At 43.1% G+C, this 22,855-nt stretch overlaps 1 protein-coding gene and 1 non-coding gene across 4 annotated transcripts in view; both read right to left on the bottom strand.

Moving 5' to 3' along the window:
• TSPAN19 (tetraspanin 19) overlaps positions 1 to 22,855 on the bottom strand; it is a 361,288-nt gene that overhangs the window by 255,842 nt on the left and 82,591 nt on the right. The gene's annotated exons all lie outside the window — the stretch shown is intronic.
• On the bottom strand, positions 13,830 to 13,925 carry LOC144781197 (small nucleolar RNA U13). Its single transcript, XR_013600904.1, has one exon. It is a non-coding gene; the product is annotated as a small nucleolar RNA U13 (small nucleolar RNA).

The following is a 22,855-nucleotide window of genomic DNA, read 5'->3' as shown; positions in this document are numbered from 1 at the left end:
CACACCACTATTTGATAATCCGATGTTGCCAACAATATTCACAGAACATATTGTGCAGCGCTGGCAAAGTTCTAACATATCCCGGTTAGGGGATCTCTATCAGGAAGAACAATTCGTAACATTCATGTACTTACAGCAACAGTATATTCTTCCCAAAACCGATTTTTTTTTAATATTTGCAAGTACGCAGTTTTCTAAACACAAAAAATGTATTGAACACTAATAAAATTAAGAAAATTGATGTATTGGAATGCTGCCGGAAACAAAATAGAATCGGGGTGATCTATCAGACAATGATAAACCGAGTAGAAGATAATCTTGAACTATTTAACACGAAATGGCAAAGGGATTTGGGTATAGAGAGTATTAATGTATCTGATGCTTTGGCATTGTCCGATCAAGTTTTTTGTAATGGATCTTTAAAAAGCCAATTCTTTATGAGCATATTTGGCCTGTACTATACCCCTGCTAAATTATTGAAGTGGAAAGCCAATAGAGGTGATAAATGTAGCCGATGCGGATTTCTTGGCGCAGATTCTATTCACATGTTTTTTCTTTGCCCTAATCTAACGCATTTTATTTCTGAAATTCAAACGGTTTTAAATAACATTATGAACCCACCAGTAATACTTTCTGCCGAACTCGTAATACTTGGTATCCATACAAATCCCGATAGGCTGCAGACAAGAGCTGAAGAAGGTTTTTTATTTATATCTATGTCTATTTTTAGATATTGTAAAACCTCCCATTGGCTTGATGTTGATCCTCCTTCTTTCTCTCAGTGGCAATCTAAATTGCTAAACATTTATCAATTAGAGAAAGCTATGTACTGTTTAAAGGGGAAGAAAAAGAAAGCTTTTGGTTTAAAAATTGGGGCCCCTATTTATAATTGGATTCAATGTTAAAAGTCTAATCTGTTTACTCATGTCAACCCTGTTAAAGTGATGCTCAGTTTTGTTTATTCTTTATCTTTATTATTTGTCTGATCTGTAATGCTCGGCTAACTATTTATTTGCTGCTATAAAAGTTAATAAAAATATATTAAAAACAATTTTTTTTAAAAAGACAAAAGAAAAGTAGGTGCTACACAACTCTATTTAATAATGCTTCAATGAAACTTATAGAGAATGTACTTCACCTATATAACAATATATTTTGTCCAAAACAATATTAAAATTATATTAAAATGATTGAAATGTATTTACATGTTGGTAAATACAAAAAGTTAAAAGTACCCTATATTGACACATATTATTTGTAATCCTAATAAACGTTCCCAGTTGCATCAGGAGTTTTAGTAAAAACAAGGCATCTTCATATTCCTTTATGAATGAATTATATTAGCCTAACTTAATAGGGGCCTGGATACATTCACCGAGTTTTCTGCCTTGCTAAGCTCACTGTCTATGAGAAATTTCTCCAATATAACAAATTATGTGCAACAGTGTTTTCCCTTATTGAGTTTACTTGTATTGAACGAAAGATGTTGCTACAATTATGTTACGATCTCTCTAATACGGCCTACCCTAAAATGAATATCATTGCGCACGCTGAAATGCCCAATGTGTTTTCAGCGCGCGCAATGAAAATAATTGTATTTATTTATTTATTTACATTACTCCGATCCGCCGTGAGCCGGACTTTACTATCCCCCACCGTGCTCCTCCCCGCCCCGCACAAGGCAGCACACATGGAAAAAGCAAAAATGAGGAGACATAATGCATGTCTCCTCATTTCGTCAACTTAAGACCAGGATTTTCCTGGTCTTAATGTTGGCGCCGCCTCCTATGTACGCCAACCTTGTACATAGGGGACAGCATCAAATACAATGGGTGTTGCGGTGGAACGCCCACCAAAACACCCACTGCACGCTCCTTTCATGCTAACCACAGCATGAAAGGGTGCCTTATGTACAAGGCAGCTTTAAGCCACGTTTAGTGGCTTAACGCTGCTTTGTACATATGGCACAGCCCCTATCGCCACCAAAACATCTGTAAAAGTGACGCTGTGGTGGCAATAGGGGCTTGTACATATGCCCCTCATTTTTTAGGGTGAAATTCAGATGGTGTGTGTCATCCAGGACTATATGACAGTCTGAAGAAATTATTGGAAAATAAAATTTCAATTTAAGTTGGGTGTCCTCAGCATACTGATGAAAAGAAATGCTAGGTTTTTTTATGTTATCTCCAAAAGGACCTTGCCGCAGAACTAAATAGGTTGAAACTCAATAAAGGCACACATCTCACATTCACACACACTACCATCTCTTTATTAGACATGCTCCACCCATTCACCTTTGGACCTTTTGAGCACAACATGCAATTCACTGACAAGGGTTCATGCCCCTGACACCCAAGTGATCTGCCTGACTAAACCACCTACTATTAATTGACAAGTAAATTAGTAAATGGTGAAAATGCGAGAATTATTTTATAGTACCGAAAGTAAAGGAAACCATTCAAATGACTTATACTATGTAATTTAAATTCAATTAATTATTTTTAAAATGATTTCCAATGCAGACTTTTACTTCAAAAAACAGAAACATGCACACAAAACTCCAGAAACGTGAGAAGACCAATGGAAATGTAAGTATCAAATTATGTCTATAAAAAATAAAAAGTAAGCATAATATATAGAGTATCTTTAGAAAAATATTTGATTTGATTTTTTTACATTTATATATGTTAGAACCTGGGTCTCTAGTTGGCAGTGGTCTACACCCTGTCCAAATAGGGACCCTTGCTCTCAGGGCCAGCTCTAGGGCGGTGCGATCGGTGCCACCGCACTGGGCATTGACTTGGGATGGGGTGTCATTTTTGAAAATGTATTTTCTCATTTTAAAAGCACCTGCTGCTGCGTTCCTGGCTTCCAGCAATTTTCAAGCATCAATTAAAATGTCAGGATCACTCCCATGATTAATCGTCTTTCTGGAAAGAGACCGGAGGTTTTTCAAGGGGAAGCTTTGTCTCATTCTAAGGTAGTGCAGAGGGTTAAAATGCTGCTGCTAAGAATGTGTACCATGCAGATAAGGAACTGCACATAATGTAAATAGGTCAGTGGGTTACTGCTTCTGTAAGACTGCTCCTTTTGTTACTTTTCGTTTATAAGTCAAAATTATAATATAGAACATTGAGCTATTAACAGTCATCAAAGAGCTGCATGCAAACTGCAAGGTATATGTTAGAGCTATAGGTTTCTTTTGCCCAGTCTTACATCATCTTAATCTTGTGAAAAGGGTGCATGTGGGTAGAAACAAGTCTTGTTATTAAAGAGTACCCCTAACAATGATGTTACGTTTTAAATTCTAAATGTGTGCTTTTCCAGAATAAGGACTCCTAAACTATATTGCCTACCAGTATCGATGACATGTCACTCCTACATTACACCTTGTAGTCCTATCTAATGTAAAATGTCATAATCACTGATTTACACACATATGATTGTCTCTGTGCAATGAGTGTGTGATGTAAAGTGCTCTGACACCTTACACTGGTGTGAGTGGTGCTACAAAACTAAATGAATCTGAGAGACAGTGGTTATAGAGACTTGAGAGGCACTGTTAAAGGGCGGGGGTGAAGGAATCCATGGCAGAGGTGGTCATTGGGGGGGCGCCAACAGACATTGTCACACAGGGCGCCACCAGCGCTCAAGCCAGCCCTGCCTGCTCTAGTCAGGATAAGTAAGTTACACACTTGCTCACCCCCTTGGTAGCTTGACAAGAGCAGTCAAGCTTATCCCCAGAGGCAATGTGCAAAGTATTTGTACATGCGCACAAAGTTACACAATGAAGACACCACAAAAGTACTCCACACCAGTTTAGAAAAATAGCCAATATCTATCTGAGTAACACAAGAGCAAAATGTCAAAAATCCAAATAACGTTACGTAGTCTTCAGTATTTAGCAAAGTTTCAGTTCTTAAGAAACAATAGCTCTGACTGGGGCTACAGGTCATGCTTGACCAGGACAAATACTCAAGTTCAGTACAAACGCAAGGGAACCGGGCCAGATACAGGAGTCAGCCAGACCCTAGCACAGTACCTTGAATATGTCAAAAATGAACGATGGGGCATTGCGAAAGCAGGTTATGCGTTTGTTTCTTACTGTTGTGCAGGGTCGTTGCTACTCAGGGACAGTGCATTTTGCACATGAAGTGAGATGTTACTGTAGCAAGTGAGGCATTGGTTCCTGGAGGCAGTGCTGGGTTGTTGCTAACACCCAGGGGCGATGTGAGGCACAGGAGAGGTGATGCGTTGGTTGAAGCTGTGATACCTCGCTTCCTTACTGCTGTGCATTATTGATGATGAAGTCAGCAGTGAAGCTGTGAGTCCTCGGTTTTGGGCATCAAGGTTGAGCCACTAGGCCACAGGTGCAGCGTCGGAGTCTGAGCAGTGCATCACAGACATCAGTGCCACAGTGCGCGAGACTCCCACAGTTGCAGGTCTTTGGAGTTGCTGCATTGTCATCTGAGCTTGCTTTGTAAGTCACAGTCGTTGCATCAAGCAGAGACCATGGTTTTGGTGCAGGTGATGGCATGTCATCAGACTTGCAAACAGGCATTGTTCCAAAGTTGCTCAGCATTGGTTTCTTCTTGCAGCATGGAAGCTCACTTCCAACGGCCCAGAAACTGGAATTACCACCTCTTGGAAAGTGTGGCTCTCAGCAGATGAGCCAGGTACTACAGGTGAGGGCCCTGAGACTTCCAACAGGAGGTAAGCGCAACGCCAACCCTTGAAGAAACTTTGAAAATCAGGATGTAGAGAGCATAAGTCCAGTCATCTCTCTCAGAGGACAGAAGCAGCATGCCAACATAGCAAGGCAAACAGAAAAGTGGCAGTCCATCCTGTTAACCAAACAGCTTGTCTGCCTGGTAGAATATCTTTAGTCCAGATGTGTTCCAAGTATATGGTGTCAGAGGTCCAGTACTTATACCCATTATAATGTTTGAAGTAGGGAAACTTGAAAGAAAGGTCTTTGTAGTGCACATGACCCCCCCCCTGGCCCCCCTTCCCGACCCTGGCTCCAGTCACACTACAGGGGATGGAGACTTCTTTGTGTTGTGACAGGCGCGGCCCTATTTAGGTGCAAGTGCAACTCCACCCACCAATTCATCAGCCTGGTGATGAGCCATCAGGATACGCAGGGCACACCTCAGATTCCTTTGTGTGTTACTGTCTAGAGTGAATTCAGAAAGACCTACTGTCATCTATCCCAGACGTGCATTCTAGGGACAGGCATAGGCACAGAATGGTTAAGTATGAAAATGCAGGCTTTTCTAAATGTGATATTTTCAGACCTGCAATCTAAAAAAATACCTTCTCTAAAGGATGTGTTTTTAAATTGTGATTCCAGAGACACCAAACTCTAATTTTCTATCTTCTCCCAATTGGAAGATACTCTGGTATGATATTACCAGGCAGCCTCAATGCTAGCCTTTGGGAGAGATAGACCTGGCTTGTCTTGCAGATCTACTGGTTTTGGCTGGCTTCATGAGGACAACTGTTGGAGTATTTGGTGATCCAGGAACAGAAAATGTGGATTGCCTGTTCCAGGGTTGATGCAGCATCAGGCTGGATGGTGTTGAGGGCCTCCATAAATTGGGTCTCAGTCACTTTGCTCCAGCTGTGGTGGGAGGAGCTCGGGGTCTTGATGGTGGTGCCAGAGAAGTGGATTTTGGTGTGATTGGTTCAGGTGAGTTTTGTGACATGGCTCTTATTGAATCTGTTGCTAGATATGAAGATCAGCAGTGTGTGTTTTGTGCTGTGTGTTGGGGTCGGTGACCAGTTGGGTGAGGCCAATGTTGTTCATGAGATTTGTGGAATTTGTGTCATTTGGGTCATTGAGGTGGAAGTTGATGTCACCAATTATGATGTAATCCTTGGAGCTGTTAGCTAGAGGGGGGAAGAATTCGGAAATGGCATTACAAAATACAGGTCATAGTCCTGAGGTCTGTAGGTGAGGGTGCCTCTGATGATCATCCTGGCATCGGTTTGGAGTTGGAAGTTGAGCTGTCCCATGATAGATGTGGTGTCGTCTATGGTGTGTATGCATCGGAGAGTCTGCTTATGGATGATGGCGATTTCTCTGTGTTTGTACATGTGTTCTCTGTGTATCGTGTTAGACCCAACAGACATTGTAGTGGCAATGTAGGGGGAGAGGAGGAGTTGATCCAGGTCTTGGAGATGAAAATCATACCAGAGTGAAGGTTGTGATGATATCCTAGATTTCTGTGGTGTTTTCACTGATGACATCATCCAGTGACTGTGTGTTTCTTTAAAGTTTAAATATGTTTAATATATACAGGGAAAGGCGTATTGAAGAATGAGTGGGTGTATAAGTGTCTTAATGGATGATTTAGTAGGTGCGTGACAGACTCTATAAGTGAGTGATTAAGCATATCTTACTGAATGCATGGGTTAGTGAGTAAACTGTGCGAATGTCTGTATCCATCTGTCTGTTGGTGTGTTAGCGGCTGCATGGGTTTGAGAAAAGCTAAATGAGTGTCTATATGGGTTATTGATTTGTGGTCTGAGTATCTGTATGGGTGCCTGAGTGTTTGTGTGGGTGAGGTGTGTTTGACTCTGTGCATAGATGTGTGAGTAGGGGATTCACTGGGTGCATGGTTTCAAGAGTGCATCTGTGATAGACTGTATGGGTGGGTGAGTGTGTGTATATGTGTGTTAGTGAGTGAATGTATATCTCAGTGGTACATGTGTGAGTAGCTACATATGTGAAAAGCAGCAAATATGTGTGTTGGTGTACATAAAGGTCTATAAGTGAGAGTGTGTGATTGTGAGAGTGGCTGTATGGATGAGTGTATGCTTGTATCATTGATTGTATAAGAGCGTAAGAAAGTGCTAGTATTTGTATGAGTAATTGAGCTGGTGTATGTATAGCTTTATAGGTGAGTAAATGTCAGTGTGATTATTTATTTGCATGACTGACAAAGTGTGTGAGTACCTCTATGGATGAGTGGCGGTGTGTGAGTGTGTATGAGTGCATATGATAGCCCTGTACTGTCCATAAGTATGAGTGACTGTACGGGTGAGTGGATGTGTGTGTAGACGTACGAATCAGTGAGTGTCTATGGTTTTGAGAATGGCAGTCTGTAATTTAGAGTGGGTGTATCAAAAGTTATGTTAGTCTGCGACAAGATTCATGAAATTATCACATGGATGATGTCATCAGTGATGTCATCAGTGATGTCACTGACCATGTCATGAGTGTTGTAATATGTGAAGTCAACAGCAGTGCATTGCGGGGGCACGAGGTATAGTTAGCTGAACTAACTATAACGGGGATTTTCTGTGGTTTTGTCCAACTAGCTATAACGCCCCTGAAACCTAAGGTTTTTTAAATGCTAATTTCTAACTATAACGTGCCTGAAACCTTTGGTTTTTTCTGTGAATTTCAAAGGTTTTCTAATTTCTAACTATAAAGTGCCTGAAACCTATGGTTTTTTTAAGTGAATATATATATATATATATATATATATGTGTGACCGTGAGCTCTGTCAACTTTGTTGCAATAAACATCCTTGCCTGAAACTTGGGATTTGTGTGGTCTCTGTTCGCCAAGCCGGCAGCTTGTGCAGGGGTCATTGAACTTGGACTTAATATATGTATATATATATATATATATATATATATATATATATATATATATATATATATATATATATATATATATATATATATATAGATATATATATATATATATATATAGAGAGAGAGAGAGAGAGAGAGAGAGAGAGAGAGAGAGAGATAGATACACACACACAACTCTGTCACACACTTGTATATATATGAATGTATTATTATTTTGAAAATATTTTCGGTATTAAATGCCACATTTGCTGAGTGCCAGGACTGCAGTTCCATGGCTGAAGCATGTATATTCCCCGGGGCATATTTACTCCCTTCCTTCCGGGGATCCTCATCGCTGTATTAACAGCCGAGAGTCCCCGGTGTTTCAACTTTATTTTCACCGAATCATCAGCCTGATTCATCAAGGGGCCGTTTTGCGAGCCCCTAATAGCGAATCATAGCGATTCGCTATTGAGGACTCGCAAAACGGTATTCATGTTGGAATTGCTAAATAAATAGCGATTCCTACACATTCCTTATTTGCGAGTAGCAAATTGCTACTCGCAAATAAGGAATAACTCCCCATTCATTCCTATGGGCCAAAAGGCCCATAGGAATGAATGGGGAGTATCCCTTATTTGCGAGTAGCAATTTGCTACTCGCAAATAAGATAGCGATTTTAAGGGTTCCAGGGGTGTCCAAAGGACACCCTGTAGCACCCCTTAAATGCACATTTGAACAGGTGTTGCGCACACACATGTCCAAAGGACATGTGTGTGTGTAACATGCAAAAGAAAAACATGCACTAAAGTGCTTTTTACACTATTTTCGCAATTTACCACCAAGTCAGACTTGGTGGTAAATTGAGACCAAATATTGCGATTTCGCTATTTCTAATTGGTTGATGAATTGCATTTAAGGAATCTCTATTAGAGATTCCTTAAATCCAATTCCTCGCAAATATGCGAATTCTTAAATAGCGATTTTTGCATTTGGGATGATGAATCCCAAATGCAAAAATTGCACTCGCAAAAGGCAAGATTCTGAGAATCTTGCCCTTTGCGAGTGCAATTTAGCTTGATGAATCAGGAAGTTTCTTCTCTCTGCGCCTCGCAGGGTGCATCAGTGCTGTTGATTGCACAGCGCTCAACAACTGCAGGTGGACAACAAGGGGTTACGTGACATAGGTTTCGAAAATAATCCGGGTCTAGATTGCAAACTGCGTGCCTTTTTAGTTTTGAGCTTGTTAGGGGCCGAATTGTAGTGAAGAAAGTAGTGAATCTGTGACCGGAGAGGTTGGTAGTGGGGGTGTTGGGGAGAAGAAACTGCTGGGAGAATGCATTCATTTCCGAAGAGTGTGTGAAGTTCACGTCAAAAGATAAAATCAAAAAGGGTGTGCGAAAACTTCAAAATAAAAAGTTTCAAAAGAGTGACCACGACTGTAGAAACAGTGAATCTTCAATGATCCGGCACTGAAAGCACTTTGGCCCACATGCATCAAGCATTTTTGCAGTCGCAGACGGTGCGATTCCTTAAAATCGGCCGTTTGCGAATGCAAAAGTGCTTGTTGGGATGCATCATGCCATTTTAGAAGTCGCATCTTTTTTACGATTTCTAAAATTGCATTAGCATTTAAGAAATCGCAATTGTGCGATTTCTTAAATGCTATGCATCATTGTAGAAAAATATTCTTTTTTTAAAATTGGAAGTGCAAATTACCACGAAGTTCAACTTCGTGGTAAATTGCGAAATTGATTAAATATGCACAAAAATGCATTTTTTAAACTGTAAAGTTACACACACACATGTCCTTAGGACATGTGTGTATGTAACTTATGCTGAAAAGTACATTTCAGGGGTGCATGGGGGGGTCCTTTGGACCCCCCCCTGCACCCATGAAATTTTCTAAGTGCCACTCGCAATTTCCATTGACTCCTATGGGCCTTTTGGCCCATAGGAATCAATGGAAATTGCGAAAATTAAGTTAAGAAATCGGTATTTCTTTGGGATTCGGTAAAAAATGCGATTTTTACCGAATCCCACAAGAATACCGAAAATATTGATGCATATCATTTTGCATTTCTTAATTTGCGATTCCTTATTTTTCGCAAATTAAGAAATGCAAAAAGACACAATGATGCATGTGGGCCTTTATGATTCAGCTGTAACATTGTGTTAAAGCGCACCATTTGGACCCATTCTGCACAGATAAACATGCCCGGCTCCAGCTGGGTAGATAAAGATGAGCCCAGATACAGCAGACGTGGCAAGAGAGGGAATCGTGGCTAGTTCGGCGCTAAATTTACTGTGGTTAGCCAGGTGGTAAACACGGTAGTGCGTGAAAAGCGGCACAGTAGTAAAAGTGGTATTTACAGCTCAGTGGTAAAAGCATCACAGGCCGCTGATTGGTAAACGCCTGAACATTCCTTGGTGGAAATGCTGTTTTAAAAATATAGACAGTGAAGACAGGTTAAGGTACCTTAGAAGTAAAGACAGTGAAGGAAGTTCTGTAGTAAAGTCGGCGAAGACAGATTTAAGGTAAAGACAGCTCAAAGTGCAGCTCGTGGGTCACTGCACAATGACACGCTTCTGGTGCTGTGTCCTTCCCACCCCTCCGCCCCTGTCACCCCGTGAGATAAATTGCCGGTGCTACAGAAAGTCCCTGCATACTCATTTAGGCTGGATTACCGGAATCGACAGATCGCTGGTCAGATGGTACAGGACCATCTCCTGATTTTTCCCTGTAAAATGAAAAATATGAGACAGAAATTGAGACCTCTTGGCAGTGTGTAATGGGTCTGCCCCAGAGAGCTGTATGGGTCTTTCAGTAGTGTTACCTGCACTGGTGAGAGGTGTTTTGGGGGCGTCCACGCAGCCTGTGTCACCGTCGCAGGGACGCAGTGTGGGGTTCCGTTGTTACTTGCCTGGGGAGTGGTGTAAGGACTTCATGACCTTTTCTGGAATCTGTGCACTAAGTAACCACCTCCGAGAGAGTTATATGGCTCTGGGTAATATGGAGGTAGCATGGGACTATTATGGATCCGGCTCGGGCATAGGGGTGGTATCTAAGCACTATTATCAGCCAGATTCATCAAGCCGAAATCGGCTCGCAAAGGGCCAGATTCTGAGAATCTGGCCCTTTGCAAGCGCTATTTTTGCATTTGGGATTCATCATCCCAAATGCAAAAATCGGTAATAGCGATTTAGCTATTTAGCGAGGAATTACATTTAAGGAATCTCTATTTGAGATTCCTTAAATGCAATTCATCATCCATTTAAAAATTGCGAATTCGCAATTTCGGCCCGCTATTTACCGCGAGGTCAAACCTCATGGTAAATAGCGAAAACTTAGAAAAATGCTTTTAAAAGCATTTTTATAAGTTGCATGTTGCACACACACATGTCCTTTGGACATGTGTGTGCGCAACACCTGTTTCAATTTGCATTTAAGGGGTGCTACAGGGTGTCCTTTGGACACCCCTGGCACCCTTTAAATCGCTATCTTATTTGCGATTAGCTAATTGCTAATCGCAAATAAGGAATACTCCCCATTCAAAGGCCCATAGGAATGAATGGGGAGTTATTCCTTATTTGCGATTAGCAATTTGCTAATCGCAAATAAGGAATGTGTAGGAATCGCATTTCTTTATGCAATTTCTACATGAATCCCGTTTTGCAAGTCCTTAATAGCGATTCCTTATGAATCGCTATTAGGGGCTCGCCAAACGGGAGAATGATGAATCAGGCTGTATGTGTCAGTCCGTCAATATTTTTAGAAAGACGAGTTACCAAATTAGCCAGCCTGTCTGCTCGTTTGAGCATCTCCCTGTTTGTCATCATACAGGCTTCCCGCCTGTTTTGCTTGATCGATTCTGGCTTTCTATGCCTGCGTGCCTCTTGTTCTTGACTGCTATCTGCGTGGCCATTTCTTTTTCCTGCCTTTTTGCTTGCTTTGCCTGCACGTCTTTCTCAACACCTTTGCTTCTGATTGCCTCCCTGTTTGGCTTGCCTGCCTGAGAGGCAGGCAGGCAAGTCAAACAGGGAGGTGCCTGTTGACCACTAAACTCTCTTTTCGCATGCTTATCTGTCAGCCTGTCTTGTCTCCGTTTCCCGCGTGTCTGTGATTGTGCGCTCACCTTGAGAGTACGTTGTTCTACTACACTTTGGTTAACTGAACAGTTGGCGCTTTTGTGATTGATCCCCTGCCTGCCTCGTGCTGCCTCCGAATCCCTGTTAAGTGTTTCCCACAATAACTCACAGTGAAAGTATAAGTGCGCCCATGAAGTGATTACACACGCACATCGAGGGCCCCTTTACCCCACCAATTTAGCCCCTCTTGCAGGTCGTGGGCAGCACAGCAATGACCATAGATTCTAAACTAAGCTTCCATGACACGAACACACTGACTGCCAAAGGCAATACTGACCACTCCCTCTGCCTCTTCTGTAGGTGCATGTGTGGCCAGAGCCAGTTTTGATCTTCTGACCAATCCGGGCCAACATTGTCCACTGACTCTCTGCATCTTCCCCAGAGTGCCATCTGACCATTGAAAACCAATGGAAACCAACAATCCTGGACAGTGTTCAGTTATAAACACTTCCCCCTTGTGTGCCAAGGTGCAAGTAAGCGTTCATAACAAACATCATGCGCGTTTTCTTTGGGTTAGTCGCAGGTGAGGTTGCTGTTTGTGTATTTACGGTTGTTGTGACTGTAAAGGCCTTTTACTGTCTGCATGTTTGCGTGCCCGTCTATGTTTAAGTATGGCGCCGTCATTTTTTTTTATTTGTACCGGGTTTGTTTTCTTGCACACGTTTCTGTCAGCACGCGAGTTACTGGTTCTGTGCAAGCTTGTCTGTGTTATTGCTGTGTGAACCGGTGAAATGGTGGTGGCCTTTTGACCAATGATACGAGTTTCCATAATATACAACAGTAATCGCTGTGAAAAGGCAGAACAACTGGCCGTTATGTGTAACACACATGGGTTGTTTAAAAATAAAAAGAATATACCTATTAGCATTATGATTCTGGGCTTACACCACCTTAAACCTGTGTTGCAGACGCGGCAGAGCACTTTATCAATATTTCACGATAGCCGGCAGAGAAGGATGCACCCAGCGTGCTGTGGCCTCCTCTGATGGCAGAGATTGTGGGAGCAGGAGTGTCGCTGCAGCCGCCACACAACCCCACGACAACTTGTATACTGGACACTTCCCACTCTGATGCATGCTTCTACTATCCGGTCTCTGACAAGGACTATGGCTTCAAGTCGGACACAACCCCGTTACCCTCAGCCGATCCACAGTCTGCACTGGGCCGGCACCGAACCTCTGAGCCGGCACGTCACTGCCACGTGCAGCTACCATTCGCCCATGTGGGGACCGAGATGGCGTCCCACCCCAAGAGTTGAAGAACCGGGTTTTAGAACCCAGAGGCGCCAGGGGCACGTCCAAAGTCTTCGGGTTCACCTGTCTTAGAATACAGAGACACGGGATACTTCTGAGTGGCGTCAAAGATCAAATTTATTGGCTGTAGCCAGTAACAGAAGTCCTAGAAATCATCACGATATGAGTTCTCAGGAGACTGCTCAACTTTAAAAAGCAAGTCATCCCTTTTTATGCCAAACATTATGCTTCAGGCAAACATTCCTTGTTTACAGTTTAACCAATCACATGTTTCCACAACGAAAGTATTGCATGACGACAAACCCATTTTACAGTTGTCCGGCCCATAATCAATCATTGAACAGACCCAACATTCTTCTTTAGACAAGCTGGACAAACCCATAATAACAAGCATTTGCAATGCAATAGGTCTCGCATTTACGCGAGTTGGAAGCTATTGGCATTGTAAATGACAATGCGTTTTATTTATGTTTTTAAAACCAAAACATAAATAAAAGGCATTGTTATTTACAATGCCAGAAGCTCAAACTTGTGTAAATGCGAGACCTTTTGCATTGCAACTTACAAATGCTTGTTACTATCTGTTCTCAGGATATTGCACTGCTGCAATAAGTGTATTAACCACATCAGTGACTAAACGGATATTCTAAACTGAGGTTTGTAGATTTTGAACATAAGCACAGATCAGAGATCTCAGTTGATAGTGTTACGAACCCAGATACGAAAACATACGTATTTTCTCAGTGTTAAAACAGTTCAGTTTGAACGCCATTCACAGACTGAGACACGTTACATCCCATTCTTTTCTGCCATTTAAGCTCTAATGATTCTCCAGTTCAAGCTGAGAAGGGGGTGCCTAGGCGTAACAAGGACGAGATGGCTCACGTCACGCATGCGCATGAAAACCCACTCATCACTTGTAAGAATCAAAGGGATCGAAATAAATTGTTAACAGAGGATCACTAGAGAATTCGATTCTCCTTTGAATGTGAGGGTGAGTTTGTCTTGCCCCTCGTGTCTGTCCACATCTGCGAGGGTCACCCTCAAGGCTAATAACGAGTTATCTACGATATTCTTTAAGAAAAGAGAGTCCACTACAGCAAAAGTTGTCCTGTTAACATAACCTTATTAATATGCTAATTTACATGCAGCAGTGTAGCCAATCCGTGTCCCGGTTTGTAGTTTCTTCCCTTAAAATGACCGCCCACAATAGGTTCTATTTAGTTACAACATAAAGAAAGGACTACATTTTATCCTCCGCAGATCTCATCAAATGGCAACATTAATGTACAAAAAAAAAACGTGGGTTGCAGGGGAGGAAGCTGCGTTCATGGAACATATTACGAAGATAAATGAACACTTGAAAGTTTAATGTAAACTGACACTGATTCAGAGTCATCTTTAACTATGAGTGTGCTATGCCGATCGCAAATAATTCCAATTACACAACTTTAAAACTGTTATACCTTAGAATATTAAATTGTCGCTAAACAGTTGTCCTAAAAGAGAGTCTTTGGTGCTTACTGTGGATATACAATAGACTTGGTAAAAAAGTGCAGCATCATATCACCATATTAAATCCGGTGCTCTTAGTTTATAACAGGAATGCATTCTGGAGGTGGTACTTAAAATTTCCGATTGACCATAGTTTGTATTGTTAAATGAAAACCAATGGCTGGATATGTGCAAATGCCTGCTGCGTGTAATCTAACATTGCACATGGAAAAGCTGGGGTGGAGGGAAATGCTGCGTTTGTGCTCAGAGGGTGGGGGGCGGGCTCAACGTGAATCGGGAGGGTGAAAGTAATATTTAATGAAAGCAAGCAACTTTGTAGCTCCCAGGTGGCATAGTAAAAATTAAAAAAACAAGCTAGCAACAAAACAAAACAAGCAAACAAATGCCCCCGGCCCTCACTTACCTACCTCCGGCCACAGAAACGCTGGAACACGCTGTGACGCACACCGCAAGTCGGCCTGGAGCGCGCCTCGGCAGAGACGCGGGAGGACAGGAGCGTGACGCGCGTGAACGTGCACGTTGGCGTTCCCGCGCTTTCCCGGACCTGAGTCGGCTCGTGCACAGGTCTGGAGCTGCTCGCTCACTGCTCTGACTCCCTTGGCAGGGAGCAAGGCGGCTATAAGTCTCTTTGGCGGCAGGGCTTCGCCCTGCAACGCCAGCGAGACCTAAAAAGGACCACAACCGATATCGTAAATAGACCATAAAAGAAGAAACAGAAACAGATAGAAGTAGGATAAGGCATGTTTGTGTGCAGTAAAACTTTATGATGTCCTGTGCTCTGATCCTTAATCTTGATCAGCTAAAGGGCAGGAACTGGTTTAACAAGGTCAGCTTCAGGCAACAGGGTCAGTTCACTCAGGTCAAACAGGAGTCAGCACGAACTCGAGCTAAGGTGTACATGTCCTTAAAAGACTAGTTCAGCTACAATCATCGGCCTATGTGAGGGCAACCACAAAATGGCTGCCATACACAAATTGGAACCCACGGGTTCAGAATTCACAGAACCGTGGACCCTCCTTTTGCCCTTACATAGGCAATCACTCAGTCTGTATCTGAATCGAAGTCAATATTCATCAGATCATTTAGGGGCTGCTGGAGCATCATTCTATCTCTCTGTACTTCTCTCGAGACAGGCGGTCTCCTTACACACGTAGTAGCACAAAGGCCACATATGGCAGGACCACACTGTACACAAAGACAACACAGAAAAAGAATCGCTAAAGCCGTACCAATGATCATCAGAATCTTCCATCCCCAAGCGGATAACAGTCCCCAAAACCATCCAGTCAACGATCTCCTTTGTCCACATGTATAGACTCAGAGATCTTATGCAGTCTGGAGATGGCCTGGTATACTGTAGGAGCATTATCTGGAATGAAAACGCAGCAACTCAATTGGATCACTTTACATACTCCACCTCGATCTGCAAGTATGACATCTAAAACCATACGGTTCTGTAACGTCATGAGACGATCAGCTTGAAGCTCAGCAGTCAAATTACTAAGTGCACCGGCAGTTTCATTTACGGTGGACTCAACCACTCTTGTCAATTGGCGTATGTTCCTACTGTTAACCATAGGTCCCCAAAACGGCAGGAAACCCTTAAAGAAGTCTCCCACTTCTTGTCCAGCGGTATCTTCCTGATCGAAGACACCTCTAACAACTCTCGTTCTGTGGTAATCTGCAGCAGCAGTGTACGTAGGGGGCAACAAATACGCCACATAACATGTGCCCGAAAAATCAGGGGGCAACCATGTATATGCTCTGATGAAGCAGACAAAATACGTGCCCTTAGCTGCTAAAAATGGTGGGGAAGATTGAGACGCAAAAACGTACGTCTGAGTACATACACTCTTCCCTAACTGAGCTCTCGGATTCTTGCCATTACCTTGCAAACAAAAATGACCTCGGTGGGGTACGATCCAAATCGGAGGTGACCTCTTCCATCCCTGCTTCTCATCCAGACTAATACTATATCCGGTTGCATTCCAACCAACATATGCTAGTAACTCATCCTTGGGAATAGTCCTATACGTTTCGATATCTCTACTCATATTCGTAATTCCCTTCACCAAGGCTTTATTACTTGAGTTATCTCTCATGGAACGCAGGGGATAGACTTCGATGGCATAAATAAACATCATTTGGAAAGCCCGTAGAGACCCATTCTGACTAAACGGTAGAACCAAATAGGGAATACCTCTATCCGTAGTATGCGGCATAAGACCACACACCCAACAATTAGTGGTGTTCACTACCAACTGGTGTTGATGCAGAAGCTGTACAAAAGAATTATTCACAAATTCCGACCTTCTAATCTGCTCGTGTTCAGGTAAGATATGAAAAGAATGCAAAGAAGTAGTAGTAGGAAAAGACATAGGTTGGGAGGTGGGTGCAGAAGTCAATTGGGTAGTGAAAACAATCCAACCCACCAATGCTAACGTCATGCTTAAAAACATCAGAACACATGTTATCAGAAAACATTTGCTATGCATTAATTTACACAGTTTCATTTTAAAGTTAATTTCCTCGGCAGCTCTCTCCATCACAAAAAACTCCATCCTCTAACCGTGCTGTTCACGGCAGTTGGTTTTCTTCCACTAAGGAATGCGTCTGTCAGTCAGGGGAACGCCCTAGGACCAACCAGAACCGTCGACCTTGTGTCTACACGGCTGCAATCCCAAGTCTTTATACCGCGACCCTACAGCTGAGCTCGGATGGCAGCTCGAAAAAGAAAAATAGGCCAAAACAGTTTCTTGGATGAGAGAGTGCAGTTCTCCAAAAAAAAAACGAAAAATTATGTTTTTATTTGTCCATTGTTTCTCGGTCGTAAATTATAACGGCCTTTACCAGGCACTGTCTGATCTTTAAACAGAAGTTCAGGCTCAGTGGTGTCCAATCTCAGATGCGGAGGTACAGCTGCTTGCAAAATGTCGTCATCCTCTCGTTCAGACTTTGTCCATACTAGATGTGCATCGCTAAATGGCATGAACTTCGGCACCTGTTCTGTCTCTGAGTCACCAATACCTTCACGGATCCACTGGTCGTACGGCAGAGGTAAAGGCACCCTCTTACAATGTACGCCGTGGACCCAATTCTGCTTCCCGAATACCTTCACCGAGGTTCTTGTCCACAGGAGCACATGGTGGGGGCCGGTCCAGCGGGGCTGCTCGTTTTTGGTCCGCTGAAAGTTTTTCACGAGGACCCAGTCACCGGGATTGATGGTGTGACCTGGGTCCACAGATGCTGGTGGAAAGTTATCGTGAACCTGTTGATGCAAGACACGCAATTTAGCCGTCAGGTCATACAAATAGTCCACCAACACAGGATACTCGATGTCACTAAACTTCACTGGCCTCGGCAGTCCCCACACATTCGCCGGGCGACCAAAAATAATTTCATATGGACTAAGCCCAATTCGGGAATGCACTGTAGTTCTAGTTGACAAAAGTGCCAACGGCAAAGCATCGGGCCATTGGAGACCAGAACTCGCCTGAATTTTAGCTAACTTCAGCTTCAGAGTGCCATTGTAGCATTCAACCAAACCAGCTGATTGGGGATGATTTGCAGCATGACATTTTTGTCTTATGCCCAAACCCTCACACACTCTCTTCATGATCTTCCCCACAAACTCACTTCCATTATCATTCCACACCATCCTTGGCTATCCGAACCTAGGGAAATATTCTTTGAGCAAGACTTTAGCTGTGGACGAGGCAGTAATATCTTTTAGGGGATATGCCTCTGCCCATCTAGAAAAGGCACAAACAACTACAAGGACGTATTTCAAATTATTGCATCTTTCCATGTGGATAAAATCCAATTGCAGAACCTCGAACGGATACGTCGGAGGCGCAAAGTGACCAGCTGGAGTTGGAGTTCCCTTACCGGGATTATACATCAGACACACCATACAATTCTTGACCACATTCTCCGCACATTTGGGAATTCCACCATTCTCCCACACTGGAGCCAACAACTTACAAATCCCTTTCGCACTAATGTGAGACAACCCATGTGCCATCGTAACCACCGCAAGCACATACGCATCCGGCAACATCCATCTTTGGTGTTCTGATAACTCAACCCAACAACCAGTCGAATCCAATCTACCCGTAGTTTCTCTCCACACACTCTTTTCATTTTCAGTAGCTTCAGCCTGGATTGATTTCACACTCTCAATCGTATCTTCACACATTCCAACTGCACCAATCCATCTCCCAAGGCCTGCAACATACATTCGACTCATCACATTTTTCACTGTTTCTTTCGCAACTTCATCCGCAAACGCATTACCACGACCAACATCATCCGTAACCTTCCGGTGAGCACTACACTTCACATTCGTAACTTGCTTCGGCAAAGTAAGTGACTCAAGAAGCTCATTCACCAACTGCCCATGTTGAATCTTACTCCCATGGGATGTGAGAAATCCCCTTTCTTTCCACAAACGTCCAAAACTGTGTGCTACACCAAACGCGTACTGGCTATCAGTATACACATTCACTCTCTTTCCCTCAGATAAAATACACGCTCTCGTTAATGCAATCAACTCTCCTGCTTGCGCCGAATTATAGCTCACTCGTGCAGTTTCAACGATCGTACATAATGTCGTCACGGCGTATGCCGAGGTCGTATCACCATTTGGGAGCTTGTAGCATGACCCATCGACCCATAGCGTACCATCAGGATCCGAATGAGGAGTATCTTTTAAATCGACTCTCCCCTTCGTTTCCTCCTTCGTCCTAAGAAAACAATCATACTGTTCCTGACCATCTGTGTCCACAGAAATCGGCAACAATGTCGCTGGATTCAATACATTACACGGCTTGATGTGTATATGACTAGCCAAAAGCATCAACTCATAGCCCAACAATCTCGCACTAGTAAGGTGCTGAGTCTTGGTTCGATTTAATAAAGTATCCACTGCATGTGGAACCATCACAACCAACGTATTATCCATCACCAATCCAGCAGACTGTCGGATAGAAACAGCCGCTGCCGCTGTAGCTCTTAAGCAACTTGGCAATGCTCTAGCTACCGGATCTAAAGTCGACGAGAAATACGCACATGGACACTGCTTATCACCAAACTGTTGAGTCAAAACTGACAATGCACAACCCTCTCTCTCGTGAACATAGAGTGTAAAAGGCTTACTGTAGTCAGGAGTACCCAACACTGGAGCAGAACACAACGCATCACGCAATTCAGAAAAACTTTTCTGACAATCGTCAGACCACGGAAGAGGATTCGGTGTATCTTTACAAGTCAAAGCCAACAGGGGTTTCGCCAATAGAGAGAAATTTGGAATCCACTGTCTACAATACGACGTGATACCCAAGAAAGCACGCACTTCTCTCTGTGTGCTTGGTACAGTCATTTGCGCAATCGCTTGAATTCGTTTTGGGGTCAACCTTCTTCCCTCCTTTGACAAGAGATGACCTAAGTAGGTCACTTCTTGGCGACAATACTGCAACTTAGAAGGTGACACTTTATGGTGCAAGTCCGACAAATGTCGCAATAAAGAAAGAGTAGCTTCTTTACAAGTTTTCTCATCATCAGCGGCCACTAACAGATCATCCACAAACTGAATAAGAGCAGCACCAGCAGGCAACACAAGAGTATCACGTTGAGTTTTCAAAGCCTGACTATAGATAGAAGGACTTTCACAATAGCCTTGAGGAGCGCGCTTGAACCGGAAGCTTCGTCCTCCTAAAGAGAAGCCAAAAAATGTCTCTACTCTCCTCGGCAATTGGAATGCTGAAGAAAGCATTCTTCAAGTCAATAACTGAAAACCAAGCGGCTGAAGCAGGAATCAGAGTCAGTAAAGCAGTAATGTCCGGAACAACAGGAAACTGTGGCACAACAATCTTATTGACCTCTCGAAGGTCGATCACAAACCTATACACAGGCGGCTGGGAGTCAGTACGCTTCAAGACAGGCAGAACAGGACTGGTACACACATTACCTCTCGTTTCTTCAATCACACCTTTCTCAATCAAATCATAGATAATCGCTAAAAGAGCTCTTTCACCATCACTCGAAATCCAATATTGGGGAATACGTGGCAATTTAACATTCGATTTGAGCGTAACAACATAGGGTGGAATCTCCAAAAGACCCACATCATTAGAACCAGTAGCCCAAAGAGTATCAGGGAGAGAACGCAATTCCAGTGGAAGTCGATCTTTAGATAAATACATTGGAGAGATCACTTTCTTACCCAATGTAAGATGTACTCCCGAAGGAGAACAATACAATGTCGAATGCAATCTTTTTAACAAATCCAAACCCAACAAATTCTCACCACAACCTGTCATTAGAATAAGGGGTGCTTCCAATTCACAAGGCCCAATGGAAAGAGACAAAGGACTAGAAACTGGATTACGTACCGGGGCGCCAGACAATCCTACCGAAACATTCGTTAAGCCAGACAAAGGTGCGCCAGGGAGTTTAGAGTGCATGATAGAACTCTTTGCTGCACCAGTATCCAAAAGAAAAGGCTCTACTATACCTGATGTAACTACTGCAACATAAGGTCCACTCTGGTCTACTGGAACTGACACTACTCCCTCTCTTTGTCCATGGCTGTCCTAGCAATCATTATAACTAGTACCCTCATTTTCAACATAACAATCGTCAGTGTAGTATTGCGTAGATCTGCCAGTCTGTACATTCTGCTGATCATAATAATTCATTGAACTCTGAGGAGGAAAAGAACGTTCGTTCTGAGGAAACGCACCACGTCCTCTACCTCTAGATACTTGCTGGAAACCACCACGACCTCTCAGACCCGACATACCACTTGTACGTTGTCATAAAACAGGACACTCATTCTTGTAATGACCTTCCTCCCTACAATACGCACACTGATTCAGACCAAAAGGTGGTCTTGGAGCAAAATACTCAGGCTTCTGTAATATTCTCAGAAACTGTGGAGGTTGCTGAAACTGTGGACGTTGCTGTGACTCTTGCTGATTCAAGCGAGGCGGATACGCCTGCTGCAAAAGAACTTTTGTCTTCAAGTCTTTAGTCTTCTTCTCTACTCAATCTTTCTCATCCTTATCCCTATTCTCGTAGTACTGTGCAGTCGCCAATGTCTGAGCCGACGAAGAAACAGCCCATCAACTCTCAGAGTCCTTCAACTTGTTACAAAGCTCTGGAAGTAAATTAAAGACAAACTTATCTACGAACAATCTTTGGCCACCTTCCGTACTTATGTCCTGACCACTATGATCTATGAATGTTTCTTCAAACCTAGTGAAGAAATCTGACACACTTTCATCTTTCTTCTGTTTGCATGCTGCTAACCTGTCCCAATTCACTCGTAAAGCCGGCATCATTGTCTTCATAAGGTTGATAATTCTGCCAGATAAATCTGCAACTAGAGGCTCAGGCTTAGCTCCACCAACCTGTCTACCATCCGCAGCAGTAATATTAACCCATGTATCACCTAACTCTGGCGCATGATCCTCATGACAAATCTTTGCCCACAAAGGTTGAGGAACTACGTTACCCAACAGCCTGTCTATGTCGGCTAAATTCATGATGCATGTGTCAACTGTCTGGGACAATTCTTTGTAATAGCCAGCTGGATTCTTACAGGGATCAGGTAAAGACTGTTTAAGGGCCAAAACTTCTACTCTCTTCCATGGAACATGTACCCATACTCTCTGAAAATGAGGCAGAACAGGTGGATTAGCGTTTGCGTCCCCTTCTCTCCAAACTGGGGGAACCTCTCTCATTGGATATTGTCGCACCTTTCTCCTAACTGCGGAATCAGGCTCAAATAGTCGCTGAGAAGGGAAATCACTTCTACATGCAAGTACCATCGCAACTGCTTTCTCAATTCCGGGACCTACTATCGTCCCTTTCGCAAACTCGGACTGTATATTTAGCAACTCCACTGGGACTGAACCCAAATCATTATCTTCCCATTCCTCACGAAGGAAAGTACACATAACTTCAAAAACATACCTTTGCTTGGGTGCTTCCCACTGCTGGAAAACATCCATAACTGACTTTAAGTTATACCTCGAAACATTCGAAACCCATCTGCGAGCCAAGAGATCTAACACTGCCCGTTCTTCGGGACCAGGTAGCTGACTACGCATTTGTTTACGTGCAGAAACAGGGGTCATACTCAATGACCCAAAGAAAGGAGACAAAAGACCAGTCACAGTATCAGTCATTTGTTGTCGAGCAGAAGGAGAAGCTGTCATAAGGACAGGAGACAAAGTATTTTGAGGTGATAGAAGCGTAGGGTTAGTAGCAAGAGAAGTTGAAGGTACAGGAGAATAAGGCAAAGTAGTTCCAGACAAAACCGATAGCAAAGTCGGCGGCCCCAGAGG

This window comes from Lissotriton helveticus, chromosome 1_1 (genome assembly GCF_964261635.1).
Source record: "Lissotriton helveticus chromosome 1_1, aLisHel1.1, whole genome shotgun sequence".
In the NCBI taxonomy this organism is placed as follows: Eukaryota; Metazoa; Chordata; class Amphibia; order Caudata; family Salamandridae; genus Lissotriton; species Lissotriton helveticus.
Note: the sequence above shows the minus strand (reverse complement) of the source record. Positions and strands in the feature narration are given on the sequence as shown.